The sequence below is a fragment of the Suncus etruscus genome, chromosome 2 (genome assembly GCF_024139225.1).
Source record: "Suncus etruscus isolate mSunEtr1 chromosome 2, mSunEtr1.pri.cur, whole genome shotgun sequence".
In the NCBI taxonomy this organism is placed as follows: domain Eukaryota; kingdom Metazoa; phylum Chordata; class Mammalia; order Eulipotyphla; family Soricidae; genus Suncus; species Suncus etruscus.
Window position 1 is genome coordinate 69,414,083 of NC_064849.1, and position 12,708 is coordinate 69,426,790.

Below are 12,708 nucleotides of genomic sequence, written 5' to 3' on the forward strand. Positions count from 1 at the left end.
ACTCCTGGCTATGCGCTCAGAAGTCGCTCCTGGCTTGGGGGACCATATGGGACGCCGGGGGATCGAACCGCGGTCCGTCTCCTAGGCTAGCGCAGGTAAGGCAGGCACCTTACCTCCAGCGCCACCGCCCGGCCCCCTCAATAATCTCTTGTTTGGAGTTGTTATTGTTGAGTATTGGGAGCTACCCCTGACAGCTTGGGGGCTCTACCCAGTTCTCTTCTCAGAAGACTCTTCTCAGAAGTTGCTCAATGGACCATGTATATAACACTGGAGATTGAGCCAGGGTTAGCTGCATGCACTTTAACCCCTGTACTATCAATCTGGTCATCAACAATTTCTTTTATTTTGTGTAACTCTTCTATTTTGTTTTGTTTTGGGTACCACACCCTATGGCACTCAGGGGGTATTCCTGGTTCTGCACTCAAAAATTATTCCTGGCAGGCTCGGGGGGACTAAATGAGATGCTGGGGATTGAACCTGGGTCAGCCGCATGTAAGGCAAATGCCCTACACATTGTGCTTTTACTTTGGCCCCAGTTATGTATAACTCTTCTTTATATTTAGTGCCTTCCATTTGAATTTCCTACAATCTAACACCTTTCTTTAATGTAAGACAATTCCACAGTAATAAACCTTTTTTATCTTTAATGTGCCATAGGTTTATCTCCCCTCAGACCTTTCATATTCAGCAAGATATGTGATGAGTTTTTACACATTACCTGCATTAACGCTGTAGATTTAAAGTTATGAAGACAAAAGTTCTAAGTATAAATCTTGGCTTAGCTATTTTTTTGCTGTCTTGATGACCATGATGGAAAGCTGACTAATTCATGACTTGCTTAATAAAACCAATTAGATCTTTACATTTAACTCCATTAGATTTTTGTTATTTAACATTACTTAATGGTTTCTTTTTTGTTTGTTTGTTTTTGTTTTTGGGCCACACCCAGCGATGCTCAGGGGTCACTCCTGGCTGTCTGCTCAGAAATAGCTCCTGGCAGGCACGGGGGACCATATGGGACACGGGATTCGAACCAACCACCTTTCTTCCTGGATCGGCTGCTTGCAAGGCAAACGCCGCTGTGCTACCTCTCCGGGCCCTACTTAATGGTTTCTAAGTATAAAAATGAAAAGATAACCAGGGATTTAAAAACCTTTTTGTAAACTGTAAAGCACAATATTAGATGCTTCAATTAAGGAGTGTCATCTTCCTCCCATCATAAATTGGATCCTTCTCTACTAGGTCATTTGCAGAATTTGGCTAGTTATGGTATCAGCTTCAATGTTTCTTTTGCAATTACAGTAACAATGATTTCTCTAAGACAATCAAGCTTTTTATAAAAATAAACCAATAGTTCTGTTGTGCTATTTTTAATAAAATGCTTTATAAGAATAGCTACAATTTTCTTATGTCCTAACCATTTTTCCAAACTCTACCTTCCTTCCAGTTCTCAAAGCCTGGCCATATTATCCATCTGTGTTCCAAAATTTGGAGCCTCTTCTTTGCTAGAGGTTAGCAATAAAGTTTCTTCATTTATTGTTTTTACTCTGTTATATTTATTTATTTTTTATTTATTTATTTTTTGGAGGGGTCACACCCGGTCACGCTCAGGCATTACTTCTGGGTCTGTGCTCAGAAATCGCCCCTGGCAGGCACAAGGGACCATATGGGATGCCGGGATTCGAACCACTGTTGGTCCTGGGTTGGCCGCTTACAAGGCAAACACCTTACCGCTGTGCTATCTCTCCAGCCCCTTTACTCTGTTTTATTATCATTATGTTAAAATGAAGAGCTCTACCATGTAACTTAAAGCAAAGAAGAAAAATGTGCTTTGGGGCCGGAGAGATAGCATGGAGGTAAGGCGTTTGCCTTTCGTGCAGAAGGTCTTCGGTTAGAATCCCGGCGTCCCATATGGTTCCCCGTGCCTGCCAGAAGCAATTTCTGAGCATGGAGCCAGGAGTAACCCCTGAGCACTGCCGGGTGTAACTTGAAAACCACACACACACACACACACACACACACACACACACACACACAAAGTCAACTTAAAAAAAAAAAGAAAAATGTGCTTTGATTTGTATTTTTTTAAAGGTCTGGACATCAATCAGGCTTGCTGTCTGAGGAGAAATAATTGCATCCTTCCTAATATCTTCAAAGCATATAGTAGAATCAATAGCTACAAAGACCAGCTTTATAGCCACTTGTCTGCCTGCTGAATGCTATCAAGTCAAAGTCAAGCTCCCATTGTGGACTCCTTTTATTATCAAGAGCCCCTATGGCACAATAGTCGTGATGATATTAAAAGCAAGTTAGTGAAGTTACTACTATACCAATAATCGATTACAAGTTTCATTTAACTCCTAGGCTATAGTTTATTTATTTATTTTTTAACACTTGCTGTCTTTTTTTGCAGGGATGGGGATGGATCACACCTGGCAGTGCTCAGAAGTCACTCCTGGCAGATTCGGGGGACCATATAGGATGCTGGGGATCAAACCCAGGTCCATCCTAGGTAGGCCATATGCAAGGCAAATGCCCTACCACTGTGCTATCGCTCCAGCCTTAGACTATAGTTTATACCATCATGTTTCTTCCTCACATCACAACTAAAACCCACTTGGATTCTTTCCATTTCAATTTGTCTCACATCCCCCACAAAAGTGTATTTCCTTGACCATAGTTTTACTCCTTCTCCTACTCCCTTGTAGCAAAATTTTACCAAATAATTGTACGAACTTTGTCTTCTCTTCTTCCTCATTTCTCATTCTTTTTAAGGAGAAGGGATGGTGAAACATGGGCCCACACCCAGCAATGTCACCAACCCAGGAGGGACCCTGTTCAATTCCTGGTATCCCATATGGTCTCCTGGGCCTGCTAGTAGTGATTTCTAAGTGCAGAGCCAGAAGTAACCCTGAGTGCCGCTGGGTGTGAACCCCAAATAAATTTACAATAAAGCAAATTATTGATTATCATCAAAACTGGTTCCCCTCAAGGATCTTACCTCAGGAAATAATGACTCCAGTCATTTAAAATACATTTCCAGGGGCCAGAGAGATAGCATGAAGGTAAGGCATAAGGCGCTTCTTGCCTTGTATGTAGAAGGTCAGTGGTTCAAATCCCGGCATCCCACTTGGTCCCCTGAGCCTGCCAGGAGCGATTTCTGAGCATAGAGCCAGGAGTGACCCCTGAGTGCTGCCGGGTGTGACCCCCAAAAAAAACAAAACAAAACAACAACAACAAAAAAAAACATTACCAAAAACTTAAGAATTGTGCTTTACTTTCTCTCTTTAGTAGCACTCTTATTTTTCCTCAATAGTTAACCAAAAAATTTCAGCAATTAAAAGGCAAAGCGGGCCCGGAGAGATAGCACAGGGGTGTTTGCCTTGCAAGCAGCCGATCCAGGACCTAAGGTGGTTGGTTCGAATCCCAGTGTCCCGTATGGTCCCCCGTGCCTGCCAGAAGCTATTTCTGAGCAGACAGCCAGGAGTAACCCCTGAGCACCGCCGGGTGTGGCCCAAAAAAAAAAAAAAAAAAAAAAAAAAAAAAAAAAAAAAAAAAAGGCAAAGCATACTTACTTATCTAGCAACAAAGAATTTTGATTCAGGTAGGAAAAACATTTCCAAACATGTTCTATAGATAGACTGGCGAGATAGTACAGCAGTAAGGAGCTTGTCATGAATGCAGCAAACACAGGTTTAATCCCAACACAGGCATCCCACTTCAAGCCTTAAAGAGTGATCCCTGGGGCTGGAGCGATAGATAGCACAGCTGTAAGGAGTTTGCCTTGCACGTAGCCAACACAGGACGCACCCCAGCTCGAATTCCAACGCCCTCCAAGCCTGCCAGGAGCGACTTCTGAGCGCAGAGCCAGGAGTAACTCCAGTGTGGCGCCTGGTGTGACCTCCCCCCAATAAAGAGTGATCCCTGAATGCAGAGCCAGGAGTAACCCCTAGTCACTGTCAGATGTGGCCCCAAAGCAACCAAACAATAACAAAACCATGTTATGGCTACAGAAAATTGGTGATAGATTCTAGAAAATACATAAAGGGGGTGTCAGAAGGACTGAAGGTTTTAGAAGCCTACCTACCATGTGACCATCCCCAGGTTGATCCCTGTCACCACAGAGCCCAAGAAGATAGAACCTTTGGTCACCTGAATAGATAGAACACATAGAACCTTTGGTCACCTGAATCCCCAGGAGGGGAACCTGGAGCTACTGAGTACCACCTGGAGATCCCATTCCACCCCCCCCCAATTAAATTCTATCCTCTAGTTCTAATCATAGTCATCATTTTGATTGATCTGAATGACTTGATTTCTCAAACATCTGATTGCTTGATGGTTTCTTAAAACAATTGATTTTGGTCTTTGACCAAAGATCAAAGGTCTTTGAACCTTGTTTAAACAAATTGGCAATGCAATTAAATTCTCTGGAATGGATCCCTAGCCTCAATTTTCTTTTTTTGTTTTTGTTTTTTGTTTTTTGGGCCACACCCGGTGATGTTCAGAGATTACTTCTGGCTATGTGCTCAGAAATCACTCCTGGCTTGGGGGACCATATGGGACTCCGTGGAATCAAACTGCGGTCCGTCCTAGTTTAGCTGGCAGCCACAGGCAAAGGCCCTACCACTGTGCTATCTCTCCGGCTCTCTCTCTCTCTCTCTCTCTCTCTCTCTCTCTTTATATATATATATTTAAGCACAGTGGTTACATCGTTGAGTTTTAGTCATAGAACATACACCACCCTTAACAATGTACATTTCCTGACACCCAGTGTCCCCAGTTGTCTTCCCGTCCACCCTTCCCCGCTTGCTGCTAGGGCACATATTTTTCTTTTCCTTTTCATTTTTTCTTGCAGTTTATTTATTATTGATTAATTTTTTGGAGCACACCGGCAATGCTCAGGGATTACCCCTGGCTCTGTGCCAAGAGTAATCTTTAGCTCTTTTCTGCACCCAGTTCTTGTCCAGATTGATCACTTTCCACTATCATTGTCATAGTGGTTCCTTTTCTGACCTAACTGCCTTCTCCCCATTGTGGCAAACTTTCTACTAAGGCCCAATCCTCCTGCCCTTTGTTTCTACTGTCTTTGGATACTATTCTATAATTTTCTTTATAGCCTGCAAATGAATGTGATCATTCTATATCTGCCACTTTTCCTTTGACTCATGTTCATTCAGCGCTCTTTTTTTTTTTTAAAAAAAAATTAAATAAAAGAAATCTTAATTTATGGAACGCTTCACAAATTTGCATGTCATCCTTGGGCAGGGGCCATGGTAATCTTCTCTGTATTGTTCCAATTTTAGTGTATATGCTGCCGAAGCAAGCACTCAGCGCTCTTTTTGACTGAACTTCTTCCCTGATTATTACAGTGCCTGTTATTCAGGCCTCTGTTCAAATGCCAGCTCCTCAGGGAAGTCTTCTCTGACTTAACCAATTTAAAATCACTTACACTCTTTATTTTTATTTATTTATTTTGGGTCACACCCGGCAGTGCTCGGGGTCACTCCTGGCATACTCGGGGGGGCCATATGGGATGCCGGATTCGAACCACTGTCCTTCTACATGCAAGGCAAATGCTTTACCTCCATGCTATCTCTCCAGCCCCCACTTACACTCTTTATTATTTTATTGATATATTTTACTTAATAACATTCACCCATATCAAGGATAAAATCAAGGACTTTTTTCTTTTTTTCCTGTTTTTTTGTTTGTTTTTTGGTGGTGGTGGTGGTAAATCAAGATTTTTAATATTTTTTGTGTTAATCTATCACCACAACCCTCTATCCCCAGATAAGACCCCTTACACCCACTTATAGAGTCATGTCCATACTAAGAACCAAGAAATTACTACTTTTTTGGGGGGGGGGTTTGGGGGGCCACACCTGTTTTGATGCTCAGGGGTTACTCCTGGCTAAGTGCTCAGAAATCACCCCTGGCTTTGGGGGGGCATATGGGGACGCCGGGGGATAGAACCATGGTCCTTCCTTGGCAGACACCTTACCTCTAGTGCCACCTCACCGGCCCCACTAATCTACTTTTTGTTCTCTACAAATTTATCTCCTTTTTTAAAGGGGGGGGGGCACACCCAGTGATGCTCATGGTTTACTCCTGGCTATGCACTCAGAAATCACTTCTGGCTTGGGGGACCATATGGAATGCTAGGGGATCAATACCTCGGTCTGTCCTAGGCTAGCTCGTGAAAGGCTCCGGCTCCTACAAAGGGATCTCTTTTAGAAGTTTCATATCAATAGAATCCTAAAACATATTATTTTTTTCTGGCTAATTTGACTAACATTTTTTTTTACTTTATTATTTTATCCCCCATATTTATTGACTTCAGTACTGATAATGATAGTTTCATGAATACAATGTTCCAACACCACCTGCTTCCCTCCACCAGTGTCCCTAGGACTACTGCCACCCAGGCCCACTACCCAGGTAAACTCAGCCCTATAGATCAACTCTTAAGTTTTTTTTTTTTTGTTTTTTTTTTCTTGTGGTTTTTGGGTCACACCCGGCAGTGCTCAGGGGTTATTCCTGGCTCCAGGCTCAGAAATTGCTCCTGGCAGGCACGGGAGGACCATATATGGGACGCCGGGATTCGAACCGATGACCTCCTGCATGAGAGGCAAACGCCTTACCTCCATGCTATCTCTCCGGCCCCAACTCTTAAGTTTTTAATCTTTGGTGACTGGTGTGACTTTGGCAGGGCATGTGTCAAGAGTTTGACCCTTGAGGGTTAAAAGGATTCTATTGTGTGGATATACATGTGATCGTTCCAGTCACTAACTGTTCCCAGATTTTGTTTAGTTTTATGGAGGGGAGAGAAGTAGGCCACACCTCAAAGTGCTCAGGTTTTACTCCTAGTTCTGTGCTTAGGAGTAACTCCTGACAGTGCTCAGGAACCATATGGGTTGCTGGGGATCAAAGCCAGGTTAGCCAAGAGCAAAACAAATGCCTTACCTCTGTGCTATTCTCCAGCCCTGTTCTGCTTTACCTATTATAGTCAATGTTGCTATGGATACTTAGGTAAGTCTTTGTTTGGTTATATTTTTATTTATCTTGGGTAGAAAGTTCAATAGAGAATTTTCTGGGCTATAATAGTTTTCTGTCTCCCTATTTCAGACACAGTCAAGCTAATCTCCAAAGTAGATACATTATATATTTGCATTCTACCAGCATTGTCCCAGGTTCTTACTTCTCTATATCTTTACATGTTACTGTATTCTCATCCCTATGTATTAATATTGGCTTATCAAGGTAGATATTCTAGTGAGTGTGAAATAGTATCTCAGTTTGTATTTGCTTTCCTTCACAAATTTGCATGTCATCCTTGCACAGGAACCATGCTAATCTTCTCTGTATTGTTCCAATTTTAGTATATGTGCTGCCAAAGCAAGCACTGTATTTGCTTTCCTTTCTGTTATCTTGATGATTCATTTGTTCTCTTTTCATTTCTTTTTATAGGGGTGGGGGATTTGGATTACAGCCAGCAATGTTCAAAGGTTATCCCTGGCTCTGTGCTCAGAAGTGACCCCTGGTGATGTCTGGAGGGAACCATATGCAGTGCCTGGGCTCAAACTGGGGTCAGTCATATGTAAGGCAAACAGCTTACCCCTTGTACTATATCATGAACCCGGGCGATTTTCTGCATATGTATCACATTACCTATTTTTTTTTTTTTTTTTTTTTTTTTGGTTTTTGGGCCACACCTGGCGATGCTCAGGGGTTACTCCTGGCTGTCTGCTCAGAAATAGCTCCTGGCAAGCACGGGGACCATATGGGACACCGGGATTCGAACCAACCACCTTTGGTCCTGGATCGGCTGCTTGCAAGGCAAACACCGTTGTGCTATCTCTCCGGGCCCACATTACCTAATTTTAAAACATTTTTTAAAACATATTTATTTGTACTATAACTTTTTTTGTTTGTTTTTGAGCCACACACGGTGACATTCAGGGGTTACTCCTGGCTATGCACTCAGAAATCACACCTGGCTTGGTTGTACTGTAACTTTCTCAATGCAATATAAATTCCATGAAGGCCAGAACACTGTCTTGTCGTCCTCTGGATCCCCAAGTCCTAGAATCTTTATTGAATAAATACACATGTTTATAACTTTCTCACTGCACTGCTGAGCAATTTAGAAAGATACTAAATTAGAGTATTATGTTCAGGGGACCATATGTGGTACCAAGGTTTGACTATATCCAAGACAAGTTCCTTACCTCTGTACTAGCTTTCCAGTTCTAGTTTTTGTATATGTTTATGCTTATGCATACTTACAGCCTAGCATTTCTATAGAGGGATTAAAACATCTGATTATTGAAAGGACAAAGTTGTTGAAAATAATTGGGGAAAATGGGCAAGTATAAATATATACAGGATTGATTGCCAAACAAATATTATCTGAGTGACCACTCTATCAGGAAAGGTTCCTGCTGGGTTCGGATTAACAACAGGACCTGACAGTACACATCACAGAAGCAAATAAAACAGGGTTGTTAACCTAAAGGGCAGGGGATAAAGTCAACTCAGAGATGAATATCTTTTTCTAGTTCAGACATAAGTGCAAAGATTTTGATGACAACACATCACCAGAAGGGCGTGTACTTCCAAAAGCTTATGTGAAAGTCATATTGAACTTGGAGATATGAGAGTGTCTCAGTCCAGCCTAGTTCCACTCCTAAGTGGGTATGAACATATTCAGAGCAGCTCTGGGGCAGAGATATCTCATGAGCCTAAGCTCCACACTGCACTGTATCCCTGCAGATGACATTCGGTTCTCCAAAGTTTATCTCTTCTCAAATCTCCAGGCTAGTGTTACCTGTTCTGAGAACACCCTGAAACCAATTTTAAGGAAACAAAAATAAAATCAGTTTCCTATAAACTCAGTCTTGTTAACATGTTCTGAAGTCAGCTACAGTTACCTAGAGGTGAAGAGTGATAGGTAATCGTTTAGAAGCTGGATAGTTACAGAGAATGGCAGATTAATAGAATATATCCAAAATTCTCCTCCCCTCCAATGCTGAGGGTCAAATACAAAGTTTAATACATGTATAATTTGAACTCATACATTGAGTTTGAGTTCCTCCAAATTACTGTGGCAATAATTATATGGATTTTGCTTGTTTCTAAACCACACCCAGAAGTGCTGGGCCTGGGCCTATTCCTAGCTCCTTGCTTAGAGCTGGTTCCTGCTGATAGTCTGGGGACAAAACAGTGCTCTAAAACAAACCCAAACCTCATGTCTGCAAAGCATGTGCTCTAGTCCTTTAAAAAAATCTCCATAGCCTGTGACCACTATTTTTCTTTTAAGATTCTAATAGTAGGGGCTGGGCTGGTGGCACAGTGGTAAGATAGTTGCTTTGCACATGGCTAACCCAGGACAGACTGTGGTCCAATCCCCTGGCATCCTACATGGTCTCCCAAGCCAGGACCGATTTCTGGGCACATAACCAGGAGTAACCCCTGAGCGTCACCAGGTGTGACAAAACAAAACAGAACAAAACAAAAGATTCTAATAGCAAGGGAGGAGGGAATAATAGCAGAGGCAGGAATCCAAGACTTGCTTCTACATTCACCCACAAGTTAAGATATATGTAAACTTGCAATTTAGGGACTTCACAGGCTCCCTAACATGTTATCTCTGGATGTCAAACTAAGACCTTTCCTACTTCCAAAATAAACATATAAGAAGCAATCATTGTGCAAATAACAACTTTCTCCCCAGATGGCAATAACTTTATTTTTGCTCTGTTTGGTGGCAATATACAAACAATTGTGGCTCTCTTTTATTATTTGGGGAGAGCAGTGGAAATTAATTTTATGAGCTTGAATTCACCTTAGGCAATCTCTGACAGGGCATAAAAGGCACCTAATAAAACTGAAACAGGTTATACTACAAATAAAGTATGGATATTTCTTCTAATTTTTTATATTTAATTTTAGCAGGTGCTGAGAGACAGCTCAAAATAAAGTAAGAAAAGACCAAGGCAAAAGTAAATAGCTGAACTTTATTGAATTTTAAAACAAAATAATAAAGAGAAGAAAAAAAGGTCAGAAAAATCAAAGAAAATGGGAAGCAAAATCAAAATCTCTAAAATGAACAAAAAGTGCAAGTGCAAGTGAGTAACAGGAGGGAAGAGGAGGGATTCTTTGATCTAAAACAAGAAAACAAAAAGGAGATGAATCCCAAAAATATAAAATCTCATGTAAGCTTATAAAATATCTGACGGGAAGATTACAGACAGGATATTTTCCGTCTTTATAGATATCCAATTCTAGAATAATAGAAAAACTGGGCAAAGAGCCAGTGTTTGTTCAAAAGATGCCTCTTAGAAACAAAAGTAATTCTGAAACCAAAAGCTTATTAACAAGAAAACGGCAATGCAGATCAACAGAAAAATAAATCAAATTTTGCCCAGTATAGAACAAATAGTTCTGTTCCTCCTACTTTGTATTAAAGGGACAGTAGATAGCGGGTTTTGGTTGTTTTGTTTTTTTTTTTTCTTTTTCCCTCTGTCTTTATTTCTATTAGCAATCAATGGATTGGGGAAATGGTGAAAAAAAGTTATGACCATAGTTTTCCCTTTTAGGGAGGATATTCCAAGCCATGCTCAAGGGCCCCAGAAACAAGATTTGGGTTGGCTGTGAGGCCTTGGAGATTCAGTGCTCAGGCAAGCAATTAATACGCTCAGGCCTGAGACCTGCTAGGGATATACCCAGAAGTTTGCTGCTCCACGAGATTCAAAGGTGTTTGGGGTCTAAATTCAGGACCAACCCATGCCCCCACCCCAAAATCACTCCAATCCTTGAGCTATCTCACCTGGTCCTCATAATCTTCCTTTACTTCTTAAACAAAAAAATTAGGTAATTAGTTTTGACTGCTAACTCACCAAGAAAACACACTGATTTGCTGATGTAAAAACTTTTCTAAGATATGTTAAAATTGCAAGATGCAGAACAGTACATCTAACAAGCTAGTTTTGGTGTGACTTGGAGATGACTTAGAGACATGGATCAAGAGACACCACACACACAGTTCCCTAGCACTACTGGGTATTAACTCTAGTGGTTCCCAGCACTGTCAGATCTTTAACAATTGTGAAATAACTCTCCATTCCCCAGTCCCACCATTCTGGGTATGGTTCTATAAATAAAAATAATAATAAAGAAGATGGCTATGGGCCAGTGCAATAGCACAGCAAGCAGGGTTTTTGTCTTGCACATGGCAGACCTGGTTTAGATCCCCAGCATCCCATATGGTCTCCTGAGTCTTCCAAGAGTGATTTGAGTGAAGAGCTAGGAATAACCCCTGAACACTACCGGGTGTGGGCCCCCACACAAAAAAGATGGGGTTGGGTCGGAGAGATAGTGTAGAAGGAAGTAAGGTGCTTGCCTTGCATGCAGTTGACCCTGCTTTAAACCCCCAGCATCATATATAGTCTCCTGTCTGCCCAGATTTAACAGGAAAAACCTTAGGGTCTTAGCTCTAGTCACACCAGTGGTGACAATGACCACTTTTCCTATGTATTTAGAACTCATATAACATTTGAACCCTAGCATCCCATATGGTTCCCCATGCATCAACAGTTGTGATTCCCAAGTATGGAGCCATACAAAAACAACCAAAAAAAAAAAATCCCAGTTTTTCATCTTGTCCTTTTGCTCTTTCCTATTCCACAGGTTTATTAGTTTCTTGTGCATACAGTGAATACATAGATACATAAAAGTATGTAGATTTTTCATAGCTGTGTGCTGTAGATTCCTTAGCTGTAATTCTCCTTCCATTCCAGCCTTTTAAATAAGTTTAGGGCCAGAAAAATTACTTAATGGGCAGAGTGTATCCTTTGCATGTAGAAGGCCTGTGTTTGATTCCTATCACCTATGGTCCCCCAAAGTACAACCAGGAGCCACCCCCGAGTATATACCCAAGTGTAGCTCATGAGTACTTCCAGATGTGGCCCCAAAACAAATACAAAAAACAAAAAGAGACTAAGTTCAAAGTTTTCTGTGAAACTTTTCCTGAATAACCCTATTCCCAGAATTTTTACTGGTTCTTCCTTTGGGATCCTATTCCACGCTACATATACCTACTTTGTCACCTTATAGTAAAAGTTAATAGTTCTACAAAAGTATCTTAATTTAGCAGAGTCAGGAGCAGAGGGGGACATGGGTCACACCAAGGTGCTAAGGGGCTACTGTGGCTACATGCAAGGCAAGTGCCTTGCCTCATGTACCATCTCTCTACAAAAGCAGAGATAGTACAGGTGTTAAAGGAGCTTGTTAAAGGAGCTTGTTTTGTACATGGCCAGTTATGGTTCCATCTCCAGCAACATACTTCACATATGATCTCCCAAGCACCCCCAAGAGTGATTCCACAGCACAGAACCAGTAGTAGCTCTTGAGCATAGCCAGGAATGACCTCCAAAACACTGTCTTAAAATTGTAAGATACTTGAGGAAAGACCATTTTATACTTTTGTTTGGGTGTGTGGGTAGGGGGTACCCAGTAGTACTCAAGGCTTTCTCCTGGTAGAGGACCATATGAGGTGCCAGGGATCAAACTCAGGTCAGCCACGTGCAAGGCATTGAAATGCCCTACCCACTATACTATCACTCCAGTCTTTGTTATACTCTTAACATTATTTTAGTTAAAAGCATAATAGAAATTTGAGATTTGATTGAAATAAAATGGCTATGA

The 12,708-nt window shown here is 41.5% G+C and overlaps 2 non-coding genes across 2 annotated transcripts; both read right to left on the reverse strand.

Moving 5' to 3' along the window:
* Positions 1-5,223: 5,223 nt before the first annotated feature.
* On the reverse strand, positions 5,224-5,330 carry LOC126002151 (U6 spliceosomal RNA). Its single transcript, XR_007492926.1, has one exon. It is a non-coding gene; the product is annotated as a U6 spliceosomal RNA (small nuclear RNA).
* Positions 5,331-7,299: 1,969 nt separating this feature from the next.
* Positions 7,300-7,406, reverse strand: LOC126002189 (U6 spliceosomal RNA). Its single transcript, XR_007492957.1, has one exon. It is a non-coding gene; the product is annotated as a U6 spliceosomal RNA (small nuclear RNA).
* Positions 7,407-12,708: the final 5,302 nt, after the last annotated feature.